Raw genomic sequence first — 15976 nt, 5'->3', positions numbered from 1 at the left:
TAAAGAAGCCCAATGGGGGAGATGATTTATTGCCGTTTGTTGGGCTTACCGAAGGATACAAAAACACATTTACTGTATTCGCGACGTCACAACTTCAAGGCTAAGAGATTACATTTCCAGCAGTGCTTGTTGTCAGAGAAGAGTAATTACAAAAGCTGGCCCTCTGAAAAAAACACACTTCAGGCCATTGGTTATTTAACCTGCTGTGCCCGTACAAGCTGTACGACAGGCTTAGAAACTGGCATTGGTCCTGAAAGCAATTTGGGTTTTCACAGCTAATGCTCTTCCTAATTAGACAGATACTGTGGGTCTTGGCAACCCCCTTTCCTAATAATGTGCTTAAAGAACGGACCAAGGATCACTGAGAGATGTTCAAAACACTAGTGTTATTTCAAGAGCAGGAAACCTTGGCGTTTCTCTGGCATCAGAAGTAATGTTTGTTTAAACTTCATTCTTTACCAGTAACTTTATTTCAGCAATCTCCAAGAACATTAAAATGAACGTTAAAACAATACAAAGTGAGCATGCAATGGCCCATCTTGCCTACTTGGTTGGTATCAGTTCATTAACCTGAGGATCTTATCCAATTGTTTGTTGAAGGATCTCAAGACATCTGCTTCAACAACACGGCATGGTATTTTGTTCCAGACCCCACAAACCTTTCCCATTTTCAATGCTAAATGCATATACTGTACTAAATACTACCAAGAAATGACCCCAACATACTGTAATTAAAGTCTTTTAGCGTGTCAATGTAGCACACTTCTTAAAGCACAACAATGTATCACGTTTCTCATCTCTGGACTGACTCCAAATCAGTAATTTGTTTTTATTAAATGTTGACCAGAACTTCTTTTTTAAAAGATAAAGATCCAAGAGAGAATGAAGAAAGGTTCAGAACCTAATGTATAGCAATTCCTAAAGGTTTCAGAAAAACTGAAAAATTACCTATTTTGTGAGAAGTTCTCACAAGATAAAGAACGAGCAAAAATACTGAGTAAGATAAAGTACCGACTCTGTCTTCGGAATCTTTCATTTTCAGGTCTCCCAGCCTGAAAGGTAAAGATTTACATAGAGAAGCCTGCATTTAAAATGAAGAAATCATAAACAGCATGAATATTCTGAAAAACAAAATTCAGATTATTGAAGAAACTCATTGTGAATTGTCCTAAAACCTAGCCTCACCAGTGTCACCTCACTCATTTTTTTCTAAAAATGAAGGTGCATTTTTATGGTCCATGTATTTTATGAAATACATTTCATAGCACATAAATTTTGTGGATTTTTTATGAACTTGAAAATAGCAAAAAGCCACCTTTGGAATTGTTTTAATGCTCTGACAACACAATTGTTTCTAAACATTCTGCCTTCTACACTCCTATGAATGCCTCAATCTCTGTTCCTTCTTTTACAATCAGTGCTCCCTATCTAGGGCATCACTTCATTCAGTTAGAGTCCATCCTAAGAGCTGGACTTGCATTTGAAATGAACCTACCTTATGCTAAGTATATTGCTAATGGTTTCCATAGCACAATGGGCACGCATCTTAGTGAACATCACCTTATTTATCCATATTCTGTAAGATATTTGTTATGGAATGGTGCCAACATGTTTCTTTTACGTACGTTTAGGAACCTTTATTGAAAGCCCTTCTGAAATTGCTAAAATGTTACATGCTACTGTACATCCAAGTTTAAAATAGATTAGCTGATGTATAACATTTTCAGAGGAAAAAAAAAGTATTATTTCTGACTGCATCCCAGTCAAGAGTACCATCTAGCTTGTAATGCATATAAAGGCAACGGAGAGGGGCCTAATTCTAGTCAAGAAAAGAAATAGTAATCCACAAAGAGTATTTTTTATCCATGCATAGAACACGGCTGTGGTCTTCACTATGATTACAACAACAAAAAATTTTATTAATGAAAACCAATAAGAGCTCTAGATGTAAAATAAGCAAAACTAAAAGCCTAGGACGTGGGCTCCACAAAATTCTAACCTGGCAGTAGAAAAATGCATTTTAATACAACTGAAAGAACAAAAATAGTTTTCTAGTCCCAGGAGAGAAGCAGCAAGAGAAAGAATGGTACAGAGAGAGAAAGAGAGGGACAGAGGGAAAAATACAAAGGGGGAGGAGGGTGAGAGGACAATGAATATTTAATCTAAGAATATAAAATGCAAAGATATTTTTTCCTTTCCTGTCACCCACACAGAACAGAATAAATAACACATTTATCAACAGAGACTTAACTGGGCTTAACAAGTACTGTATGAGAAATTCATTTAGCCAATTCACAACAGGTTTCTTCAATAATTTGAATGCTTTTTTCAAAACATTTGTGATATTTATGTGGTTTTCATTTTAAAGGCAAAATCTTTACAGTGTAGAGAATAGGCTGACAGCAAGGCATCCAGGCTAAGAAAGCAAACCAGAATCAGTTTTAAATTGCACACTACACAGTATGGTACAACTTCTGCAATTCAAATTCATTTTAAACTTTTCCACTACTTTACGAAGTACCTGAATCACTCACTTTAGCAATATTGTAGGTTTCACTGCACCTTAACCAATTTAATTACTGGCGTAACTGGGTAAACAGAATATTTTGTCAAAACTGATTATGCCAGATATGAATTTAAATAAAAATACTGTCTCTGTAAGATGTTTTTAAACCTGAGCAGAGGTGTTTTTCCAGTTAATTAAACAATGTGTGAGGGTTTGGCTAAAACAAATGTCTGGATATACTGTATAGGAACTCAGGTTGACACATTTGTCTTTTTTGAAAGGGTGGGGAGATATATACAGTAAGTCTAGTCCTCTTGTCTGTGAAAGAGTACCATAAAAATTTTAATTATTTAGCTGCCTCACATTACTATAACAATTTGATGTTGCAGCTGTGAAAAAGAAAAATCACAATCCATCTGTTATTAAATCATGAAAAGTTACAGGCACATGTGTGAAGAAAATAAAGTGATTTATTAAACGGCCTTTGCTGTTTCTCTTTTGCCAACCAAGGTCAGTATTATATTGCTAAATGTACTGCTTCAGTTATTTATCTTAAAAAAGACTTTCTGCTTTGTACAGCGTGGTGGCACAGTGGTTAGCATTACTATCTTGTAGTACAAGGGCCCTGGGTTTAATTCTCCTGATGTTCATGTGGGTTTCTCTCACAAACCAAAGACATACTGGTAAGTTAATTTGCCTCTGAGAAAATACAGTACACTGTTGTGAATGTGTGTGTTTGAGTCAGTGTGTGCCTGGTGATGGACGGGTGTCCAATGCAGGGTGTATCCTGCCTTACATCTGTTAGTTGTCAGAGACTCCAGCTCTCCTGTGACCCAGTGTTGGATACAGTGCTTAGGAAATTGATGGATAGGGTTTCAATTTGAAGAGTTCAATAAAATAACATGTGTATCTCTCACTGTTAGGCATTACTGCTTTAAAGACAAAGCCTCCACTTCTTGTAGCAGAATGCAGACCACAATGATGATTAGACAGAGCTACTTGGCGTGATGTCAATTAGCACTGCTCTGCATGTCAGGTGCCTGGCCAGTTAATATAGCTGTAAGGCATTCTCCCCTCACCAATTGCTATTGGCAGGCCAAGCACAGCCATTCGTGTCCTATTAGTTCAAGAATTGATTATAAAACTTGGCTGCTACTTCTAATTAGTCACCAATCAATTCACAATGTCTGACAGCTTGCAGAAAACAAATGACTTTAGCCTGTTTCACTAAAATTTATGGGCTCAGCCAAAACAATCAAACTCTCCCTGTGTAAAATTGTTCTTTTTCCCTTTCATTTTAAACTCTCTGAGGAATGTATTGTTTCTTTATACACTCCTTCCACACCAACCCCAAAACACCCAAACTTCCCATTTCTGTAGTCTACCTTATACAGAAGATTGGGGTTATACTTTCATGGATTAAAATGGAAACAATGAATAAAAAATACTGTAATACTTTGTCCACAGAGAGAGGCTGTGTGCCGCAAGTTCCCACCTGGAAGAACTATATAATATACAAGGGAATGAAAGCAAACAGGATTAAGAGAAGAAAGAGACATAGCCAGACAAATGGCAGAAATGACTTTCAAAGTATATACATGTTCCAATAGAGTTGTACACTCAATTCCAGTACTGGAGGCTCACAGTCCTGCAGTTTGTAGAGGATTCTTTATACTGTATCTCCAGTGCTAAGGAACTGATTAGATACAAATTAGATACAAAAGGTAACTAAGAGCTTTGATGGAATTAAAGCTTGCAGGTACCACAGCCCTCTTGGATTGGAGTTGTGCACAACTAAGCTACTGTTATGGTGGCATAAATAAAATAAAGGGGGCAGTATAAGATACTGAAAGCTGGCTTTGTGAGAAATTCACCATCTTGGCTCAAAACTCAAGCCTGGTGGTGTGATCTATTAGTTAAGATGGCCATCTGTTAAAAGGGAAATCCTACAGAAGGGGAAATGGCTAGTCCGGGTAATTAGCATTCAAAGTGAGTGAGATTTCACGTGAGGGAAAGGAGCAGTAAGGATAGACCCTGTGTGGAATTAGCCACTCCTATGGGCTGATTAAGAGGCTTATAGGACCAGGTGGGAGTAAAAAGGTTTCTGTCAGCGTTTATGCTAAAGCCGGGAAAGAGGAAAGTTGTGGCTATTTGAGTGCTGGTGTTTGTCATAGACTGCCAGGACTCTATATAGGGCAGTATCGGTTTGAATTGTTGACATTGGTGTCTAATAAGTAGGTTTTTATACATTTCCACAGGTTACATTTTGAATTAGGAAACTGACACTTTCTAAATTAAACACTGTTTAAGATACTGTATCTTATTACCATCATACTTTAACTGAATATACTGTCAAATTACTAATTACTTTCTTACTGTAACTCTTATACTGTAAGTCACCTTGGATATATGAATTGACATAAATAACTAAAAGTCTATATATGGGTTACATTTGACTGGCACATCATTTGTATGCAAGTTCCAGATGCGAAAAAATTAAAGTCATCTGAGGTGTGGGTCATAAAATATATTAAAGTCAAGTTCAGCTATCTATAGGACAAGATGACAAGCATAGAAATGACTGAATATCTGGAAGATTCTGGTCTTTAAGACCATTTATACAGCGCCCCTGGAGCAGTTGGGGTTAAGGGCCTTGCTCAGGGGCCCAATGCAGAAGGATTCCTCTGCTGGCTGCAGGTTTTGAACTGGCAACCTTCCAGCCACAGGCGCAGATCCTTAGCCACAGAGCCACCACTCCGCCCCCTTATACAGGACTTTCAGAAACCAGAATCATTTGAATGTGCTTTGCACAAGACCATTAGTCTCATTAGTCATGTGACTACAACACTTCACCAGATATTTATATTGATAGCACAACTGGTACTCAAATGGGGAGATAGCAACTTTATAGATGATAAGGGGACAAATAACTGGAAAAATATGCCAAGAAATCTTTCAGAAGGAGTTGTTGAAGTACAAGATCTCCATGTCCGTTTTACTGACCATACAAAGATGTTTGACAAGAATCGGTACAATTCACTTTCCAAAACTCAGGAAAGCTTTGAGATGGGAGAGATCTAAGAGTTAATTACTTATACTGGGATTAAACAGCAGAAATCAAATGAGTACTTTTTCTAATCTCAACCCACTCCTTCAATAAAGATTAGCTGAGATCACATCACTTGTGATTGTGATGAGGGCAGTGGTGTGTTGGACTTTCATGTTCAGCTACTCAGTAATTATAGTAGCAACAGCATCATATGGTGGTTGGCACTACTATCATGACTACTACAGAGCTGCTGAAATAAGTATTAACACCTTGCCTTAAATTATCCATTACAAATCTCAGCTGCTGTGCACAATGATTAATGAATATTCAAACCCAGAAGGGATATAACATACTTAAATAAACAATAGTAATACAGTACTTAAATATAGGTATAAGATTTACAGTATTTAGAGTGCCAGTATTTATTTCTGGGACTGTATGTAGAGTCTCAGTGGTGTGTCCTGTGACCCCTAGCTTTTTATTTCACTAGTGCTGATTAATAAGCTGTCTCTCTTCCTGACAACCTGAAAGAGCCACTACAGAATGGTAAAACTCCATGGATAGAAAGAAGAGTTCAAAAGCGCCATTTTAAAGTGAGCTTATCACAGCAGTCAAGTCTTCTTCAGTGGCTTTTTTAAAGCTTTTTCTTTGAACAACGGATACTGAAGCTGCTTAGGCTTCGAAGTCAAGGCTCATGCTTAACACAGTTTTTCTTTTCTTTTTATACTTTTTGCTAAAGATGTAGACAAAACTCTTTGTGCATTTTTAAAAAACAGAAGGGGAAACTATGACCTCTAAAAAGATTTCTCCAATGCGTCTTTAGCAAATAACCCTGCCTAATTCATTGCATTGGTTCAATTTCAAGCTTTTACTTTCATATTGACATGCACAAACATTGTTGTTTGTTGTTCTTGATTAAAACTCTCCAGTGATATTTTGTGAGAATCCCAGAAGTATTCTTCACTTTTTTAAAAAACATTTGCAAAGGATGAGCAAACATTTGTTTGTAAGCATAGTTTAATGATTTGGTGGTTTACACTGGTTTATATTCATTCATTGATATTTTGCTTGAATGGCATTATTTTTTTTAAACCTGGTTACGCTAATATTTATCTCCCCCTTATTTGGAACATTCTATAGGACAGAGAATAATTGGTTTTGAAAATCTAACAAAATTAGTTTTTGCTTACAATTACGATTATAAAACATTTAGAATCTCCCGGACTCTATGACAAGTAGAGCACAATTGTCAGTTTGAAGAGCTTGAGACAGGATTCCCTTCCCTGGGCAGAACTAAAAGTTGAAAACTAGAGGAATATGAATTTCATTCCAACACATAGCGGCCCTTAACACAATCTCAACAAATGAAAGTAATCCTCCTGGAGGAAGAGGATGGAATTAGGCTGCAAACATTTCTAAACCTTGTGGTCTGTAACACATGCTCTACAACTCCCTCTCACTTGACCTTTTGTAGATGTTTTCTTCCTGGGATGAAAGTAACATACAGTGAATACACAGTAAATTTTATAATAGGGAAAACTAAAGACGTCCTTAAGGAGACATCTGAAATTGTTGCAGGCATGTATTTTGTCTTACAAATACTGCAAGGTATTTGGGTTGGATACCAGATAGAAGGAACACAGGGTACCACTGCACAATATGATATTGTAAATGAAGAGCCAAACTGTACGGAGTACAACATCATTTCCAATTCTAAATGTGACTATTTTTGAGCAAATTGAAGAAATTACGTCTCATTTAGGTGGAGGATGTAATGAGAAATGACATGTACATTGTCAGTCTGTTTCTGAAATTGTTAGCTAATTATACTAATTGCAGCTTCTCCCTGCTACCCTTCGCTCTGTGACAACCCAAAGCACAGGCCCTGTTGGAGTCAGCCTTTAATCACCTGCCCACAGCAGTGCCCTGCGACAGGACATGACTCCTTGCACCCACCCTCACCCAGAACTGCCCACTAGACTGAAGCTCCTGGGCTGTGTATGACTCAATCACTCACAGCTTGCTGGCATCAGCTCTCAACCCCTGCTGTCATTCAGGGCAGCAGCGCAAGAGCCGACTCGCGGTCAACCCAAGGGGAAAGGCACACAATTTCATAACGTACGGTATAGTATGCTCTGTCTCCTGTAGGTATAAAACAGTAACTGCAGCAAACAATGAAACAACAAAAACAGTACTATTCCATATGCATTTACTGTTCTATTATGAAAATTACTATTTTCGTTAATGAAAAAGAAATCTGTGAAAATTGAAAATACAACATGCATTTGGGTGGCAGAAACCTTTATCCAGGTCAACATATAATGTTTAAAAAATGTCACAAAAAGTGCAGGTATGAAAGCAAACAATGGATACAGTATGATTCCAAGTAAAATTAAGATACAGTAAATTTACAATTAGGCATAATTCCAGTATGGAAAGTACAAAGGAAATGCCTGAAAAAAAATCAGTCACAAAATCATGACGTTTATATACAGTACATGTAGTGTAGATGCAAATCAGTAATATGCAGTAATCATTTGTTAAACATTTGTATTGAGTAAGTGCAACAACTGATCAAACTGAAAATTAGACTGAGTAAAATAGAATGCTATTGTTACTGAAGGATACTGCATACTTGAAAGCTGATGTCACACAGCCCAGATTTCAGTGGCTAGTTCATTCCACCACTGAAGGCCAAGGACTCTGAAGTGAGAATTGAGAAGAGGTATAGGAAGTCCAGTGAGAGAGGAAATATGGATGGGGATAGGAAGGAGTGTATGGCACAATAAGAGACTGAAGATACAGTATGTACTGCGTAGTACTGAATGGCTCGGACAGTAGTAGGCAAGGACTAAGGTTTTCAATCAGATGTACATGCTGTAAATTTATACTATGGTAATAGTCAAGAATCATGTTATGTGTTTAATAAACTAAAAAAAAAACATGCTCATTGGATTACATGACTGTGTCATAGATTCCATTCCATCCTGTTCAATCCTCATTCTGGTGAGGGTCACTATGGCACGGTGACAATCTTTAGTTGTCTCAAGATGTCTGGTCCCCTCAGAGATCTGTTTCTCCTCCATTGATTCCAGTAAGAGGCATTTTCCTGGCCGGCTGAGAAATGAAATCTCTCCAGCATATCCTCTGGTTAGCCTTAAGGTCTAGCCTGGACGGCATGTGCCAAGTATGTCTCCAATCAGTGCCTCCAGGGAAGCAGTCTTACTAAGAGCCTAGACTGCTCATACAGTACGGCTCCTTTAGATCCAAAGAGCAGTAGAACTACTTCCAGCTGACTGAGTTTCTCTGTAATGTAAATTAAGCTCAACAGCCCTGGAAAGAAACTTCATTTCTACTGATTGGCCTTGTGATCTTGTGCTTTTAGTTATTACCCAGAACACATGACCATTAGTGAGGATGAGCACATACAGTAGCTCAAACTGTACATGGAGAGCTCTTCAGAGAATTGACCTTCCATTTCACCACTGCAGACTGGCACAGCGCCTGAAACTCATGACCAAAACCCCAAGGCATCTGAAATGCTCCACTAGATTCCATATCATATCCAGTGTTTTGGAAAGTTATTTTTAAAAGAAAACTGATCTGTTACAGTTACAACTGACTTTTGTGTAAGGAATTACTTTTAAATCTTAAGTAGATGCTGTTTTGGTGTGAACTCAAACTTTTTCAGCTTGGCAAAACTAAAGTTAATTCAGAGGTACTCCACAGAAGTTGAAATATAAGGGCTTAAGAAAATCAGACAAAATAAAAGTTGTAATTCATGTTGTGAAAATAAGCACAGCCTCATTTAATAGCATACACATTTCACCAACATGTTTTATTCATTTATGCTTAAAATACTTAAAACTAGAATACCAAAAGATGCAGGCAAGCACAATAGACTGGAAAAATAAATGGCCAGTGCTACAAGCCTCTCCTTTTTCAGATGCAGTATTAAACAGCATTTGGGTAATAATAAATTGTTCTATCCTCTACATTATAGGAGGAGAATCTTTAATTTGCATTGCAGTAGTCTGACTTTGCAATAACTTTATATAGCCTGGCACATGGTATTCATATGGAACAAAAGTCTTTTTTTTTGCATTTCTACAATTGGTATACAGTTTTATCTGTACAATTGTCCTTTTAGGAATACTTTGAACTCTTAAAAGGGCTTTGTAGTAACATTAAAATATAAAGAAAGAATATTATATTAATGAAGCAATGGTTAGCATTGCTGCCTTGCGCAGGTTCAGTTTCTGATGTGCTATTTGTATGGAATTTGCATGTTTTGTTCATGTTCATGTGGGTTTCCTCTGGGTGCTCTCGTTTCTGGCATCTGTAGAACTTTGGTTTGATAGACTTGTGTTCCATCCAGAGTATTTCACCTTGTGCCCACTGCTTCTCAATCACACAACACTGTATTGGATAAGTGGTTATTGAAATGTGATGTGATGTGATGGCTTCCTATACAGTATAAACATGAGATATACAAGATCTCTCAGATATTGACAAGTAGATTCTACAATTAACATGTAGAATCTGCAGGGGGCTCCAGTTCCCCTTTTAATACAATATCACTAACCCCCTCATGTAATTATGACACATTGACGCTGTGAGTATAGATTGATGCACAAAGCAAATTTAACTTTCAGTTTTAAATAAGTTAATAAAATATTTTAAGCATATATATACAGTATATCAAATAAAAACACATAAAATGTGAATGAAAATGCAATTACCTCACAATGCATTAAAACAGTCCTACCAGCACTTACATGTCCTATGGACATGGACATTATTATAGTATGTTATATCTGTTATTCTTTGCATTGGCAAGGTGATCCTTCAGATGTTCTACTGGACAGGGGAAAAATCTGGCTACCCCCTGAATTTGTTTACTTGACATTGTGCCTTTTTGTATAGGGTGGTCTTGTATTGTCCTCCTGAAGAATCAGCACTCCCTCACTGATTGATGATTGAGGAGCAGACTTGGTCACTGTATTTCTGAACTCTAAGGTTTCTCTCTTACATCCTTTGCCCCACCAGTTGGCTTGAAACAGTAAAACAGTCTGCATAATGCTTATCATCATTCCACACATAATGACTTCCTTCAGATCTCTGAAGGGCAAGGCGGCATTAATTGTTGAATAAAACAGTTCACTACTCTCTCTGCTCATACCTCGGACAGACCTGTAGGGCCACAGAAAATGTCAATTTTATGTCTCAGATTTTATCCTTGAATTCCATTCTGAGCCTGCTCATTGTTTTTAGGGTCAGAGTGAGTCATTCTGCTGATGATCAGGATGCTTCTACCTGGCATTTCTTAGGCAGTGTAATGTATTTTTGTCAGTGAATTTTTTATGCAGTGTTTTATGTAGTGACTGCAGTTTGGAAATGATTACACAGCTGTATCAGACACCGGTGATGACTGTTAGCCAATGAGGATATGGACAGTCCTTACTAGATCCGGTTTCCTGGTTTCACTGGACTGGACTGATTGATTTTTGAGGCAGAGCATCTATTTCCAGGGCACGTTCTCTCACTGACAGGCTGCCTTCAACCATGCCAATAGTACCAAGGCAATCTTCATTATTCATGTGTGGCAGCACAATCCTGTATTGTGGTGTTCTTCATTAATTAGAAATACTGCTTTTATTGGCTATTTATACAAGTTTACACTATACAGTACCAAGTTTCAATTTGACAATTTGCACTTCACTCACACAAAAAATGCTGGTCACCTTTTACAGTAATAAAAGTACATAACTTGAAGTAAAATTATTACTAAAATAATTAAGAAATCTGTTAACTCACTTTTTAAAATATAGCATTGTGTACATTGCTGAAGAATAATTGTATTTTCCCTGTGCAACAGTACTGTTTAGCAACACTGTGAAATAAGTCTTAAGAAAACTCTTTTAGCGAATCAGTGTGCTATTTCCAGCTAGTCAGAAATCAATAGGTGGCTGGCTCTATACTATAGCTTGTCAGTTTTCATGCCAGTATTATTCACATAAGATGTTCATTTTAAGAACTATGTGTTTTATTTTTTTTATTTTTTTAGAATTTTCAAGTCTAATAAATATTTTGACAGCCTGGGTCTACTTCTAACAAGTCTTTTGGGATATGTAGGCAGAAGTGATTCCTGTAAAGGATGTGCAGTCAAAGCAAAACTACAACTCCCTTAGAGACAAACATTACAAATGCATCCTAAGACAACTAGCTCAGACCTCCCAAGATCTAAGCCCTGTAGATGAGCTCTTAACTAAAGAATGGAGTTATCTCTTGATGGAATATCAAAGCCAGCTTCCAGGCAGACAGCTTTGGGAACTCTTGCAAAGATGGTCATATACAGTACTAAGCAATGGATTTCAGCATTGAGGGAATACACTGCAGTGATTCCCAACTTAATCCCTGGGGAACACTAAAATTCCCAAATTCTTATCCAAACAGCTCCTAATCTTCCATTTTAAAACCTCCAGTACATAGTTTCACATACAACATAATAGCCCAGCTTTGATTGTAAACTACCTGAAGTCATATTCATGGTCTGTGCGCAGTTACTGTATATTTAAGAACCTTGTTCTGCATTACACACACTGGCATCACACATTGCCAAAACATACTCATACTTACCTTAATTGTAAACGCTTTCCTTTTATCTGATTTTATGTGTTGCTCAACCTATAATACAGTTTTTTTAATTCTCTGTTATAATTACTGTTTTTGTGAACAGTTCTTTTCACTATGCTGCAACAGATGACTGGAAAGAATCAGAGTAAATTAAAACTAGCTTTGTACCAGAGTGTCTTTTTAATTATAGTGTTAAATCACTATGAATTTATCTTGCAATTGCTAATCCTGTTATATAACTTTTAAACTAATCCTTTCTTTTCACTCTCTTTTTTGTCTTTCTACTGCAGTGGTGTTCTTGGCCAGGTTGACGTTAAAAATGAAATGTTGGTTACATACAGTACATTTTAAATAAGATAAAAACGATGATGAATGATTCTGTGTAGCTGTTCAAAAATATATATTAAATATAGAGGGATGTAGTAAAATCTTATAAGGCACTCTGGAGAAAGAGATGAGTGAAAAATAATATTCATACATTTCATTATCTGTATATATACAAATAAGCAAAACACGATAAATAAACAAAATTTAAATTAATAAGATTAACTAAAAGCATATTTATGCAAAGCCAGAAGCCGAACAATCCATAGACAGTGAAGCCACTATAGTAGGAAGCTAAGTCTATGAGGGTAATGAATGGCACTGGAAATGCTATTTCATTCAACATGCTTACTGCTTGAGCTGAAATGATGAATCCTAATGATCCACAGGACTACTCCACAGTAATGTTCATGTACCATTACAAATATCTAACAAGCCATGGAAAAGACTCGATGAAGCTGAACTTTCATGCTCTGTCACAAATGAAAGCTTCTAGTGAGGGAAGAGAGTTTCATAGAGGTCTCAATACTTTTGAGGACTGTGGGTAGCTTATTGCTTACTGGCAGGGCTATAGACAGTATAGCCGGTGTGACAACATTAGTGCCTCAAAAAGCAGGGCCCCCTGCAAATATGAGACTGTTATTCCCAGTATAACACATGATGAGTTAAAATTAGCCATCCATCCATTTTATAACCTGTTCTTCCAATTTAGGGACACGAGGGAGCCGTAGCCTATTCTGGCAAGCGATGGGCACAGGGTAGGTTACACCGTGAACAGGACACCAGTCCAACACAGGGTAGACACACACACACACAAACTTGCAACAGGGCTAATTTTCCCAGAAGCCAATTAACCTAAGTGTATTTTTTTTTTTACTTTGGGAGGAAGCCAGAGCACCTGGAGGAAACCCACGTGATCATGGGGAGAACACACAAATATACAAATAGCACCACAAGTCTAGAATTTAACACAGGTCCTCGGTGCTGCAGTGCAGCAATGTTAACCACTGCATCACTGCTCTGCTCATGTTAAACGCTATACTGTATGTTTAAGAAAATATAGTTATTATTCTAATACACTGATTGTGATTCACTTGTTTTATACTGTACCATTAATATTGAATGTCTGTCTCTTTCACTGGGACTTTTTAAGTATTCTCTTGTCATTTCCTTGAAAATGATTCTTGAACTAGACAAAATAAATACAAATTATACACAAAGACTATGGATAACTACTTGGTGTTTACGTTTGAGATATTATAGGGCTGTTCTCCCGTGAAGGAAAGTGGATTTGGCATCTTTGGCACTATACTCAGCTTTTCTGATCCTTAAGTTAAAGAGCTGACTGCTACAAATGTGCTCAGTGCCAGGCACACTGAGAGGAAATACATGACTAATCATACTGGCGATAGAAGCTCATCCTCTACAATCCCTAAAGCCACCCTGACACCTCCCTCTGACTCTGCAGAGAGGTCTGAGGCCAGATGCCAAACAAGACAAGAAAACCTTCTGATTCTTTTTTCCTTGTACCCAGTTTCCTTTTCTTTATGGAGCATCATTTACAAGTATACCTCTCTCTTAAGCCAGTGACAGAAGTAAGGGGGGAAACTGGCAGTCAGTTGCTGATGGCCTTTCACAAAGAGCCATGACTCACTGAATTCAAAAGGAATCACGCAAATCATTAAAAATGCTAATCTGAGAGAATTTGCAATCCCTTTATATGTTTCCTTTAGGGTCTGTCAGAATGAGATTTTTAAAAAATAACACGGAACTCTGACAACATACAGTAGGGAACTATTTATGATTAAACCCATCTGTTTCTAATTTGGGGGCTTCATATATGTTTGAATATTTTAAGGAGGAAACTGCATTTATTAGAAGTGATTTAAACACATTCAATGACACCAAAACTCCAAATCATAAGGAAAATGTGCACTAAAAAGAGATACTGTAATGCACAATTATCAGCACTAGAAAATCATTTTTTTCTTTACAAGTTAGATTACATAATTTCAACAAAAAATCCACATTTTCCATAAAATATGTTTAAACTTTTGTGTTTATTATAATGAGGATAAAGACGCACACACACACCCTCCAAAATATTTTTTAACTATCATGTTACTGAGCATATTTTATTCTCAAAGCCTCACGCTTCTATTATGAAGCTAGATTAATCCGTTGATATTTTATACAGAAGAAGAAAGGCATTAAACATTGGATTCCCAGCTGACCATAATTACAGATCTCATTAAAGGGCATTAATAAATGCATCAAGCTTTTGGAGGAGCATTTGAAAGGGAAATTAATGCAGCATTGCCATCATAACCATAAGATGTGAATCAAGAAAGCGGATCACATGTGTGGTCCAAGGCCTCAAAATAGGCTTTGTTGATTGAAATGTATTTATTGTTTCAGGAACATGTAAAATAAATAATAGAAGAGACACTACAAATTCAATGTCCCCATTTCCATTAATAGCCCCTAAGTGAATATTGATAATGATACCTAAATCTCAGCATTCCCTATACTCCAAAGTGCAAAATACAGTATATCCTTGTATTAACCGATATAATTAATACATACATATTAAAATAACTCTTGTACAACTAAATAAAAAGGAAACAAAAGTAAAAGAGAACAATTAGGAAATTTCAAATGAATGCAGTAATTAAATACAAAATAGCCATTCACAGAAAAACATTAAGATTCGAACAAATGCTTCATATAATTCTTTTTTTTTCTGTAAACTAATTACTATTAGATCAGGAATGCATTGCCCATCACCCAGAGGGTTTTGCCAGTGATAAAATTAGATGTGACCACATTCTCCAGTTTCCAAAATACAATAAACTCATACTGCAGCCCAAGAAAGAATATTTACATCTCAGTGTAGAGATTACTGGGGAAGGAATTTTAAGTTTTCATTGACCAAGACCAATGAAAGGTTAAGTGACTAGCAGGTAGGTTAATTGGGTTTCATAGTACAAAGAGAAATGTAGAATTAAATAACATTTATATGAGTTTTTTCTAATTGCAGATCATTCCACAATCTAGAAGAATAAAGTTATAATCTGGTTCCATTGAAGATAACACCTGAAATTCAGCAGGAGGAAAACTACTTGTATTACATTCATTTTTTTTTCTGTTAGAAGAAATATAGTATTTAATTAACCTTAACATGAAAATGATTGTTGAAATAAATGAGGCAGCGAGGCTGGTTTTCAACTCTAAACTGGATACACTTTTCTTTAACTCTCTTTCAACCCACTCTCTAAATAATTTCCATTGCCAATGCATTCTGTGTCCTTGCAAAAAAATCTGTTTTGTGCTAGAATGTATAAAGTGAACAAAGCGAGAAGTATTATTTCAATAATGTTTTTGTTTTTAAAAAAGTCTACAAAACGTAGAAAGCTAGAGAACCCGAAGAAGGCTAAAAATGTTAACAGGTTTTCATCGTA

Source organism: Atractosteus spatula, chromosome 19 (genome assembly GCF_055471065.1).
Source record: "Atractosteus spatula isolate fAtrSpa1 chromosome 19, fAtrSpa1.hap1, whole genome shotgun sequence".
Taxonomy (NCBI): Eukaryota; Metazoa; Chordata; class Actinopteri; order Semionotiformes; family Lepisosteidae; genus Atractosteus; species Atractosteus spatula.
This window is presented reverse-complemented; position numbering follows the sequence as displayed.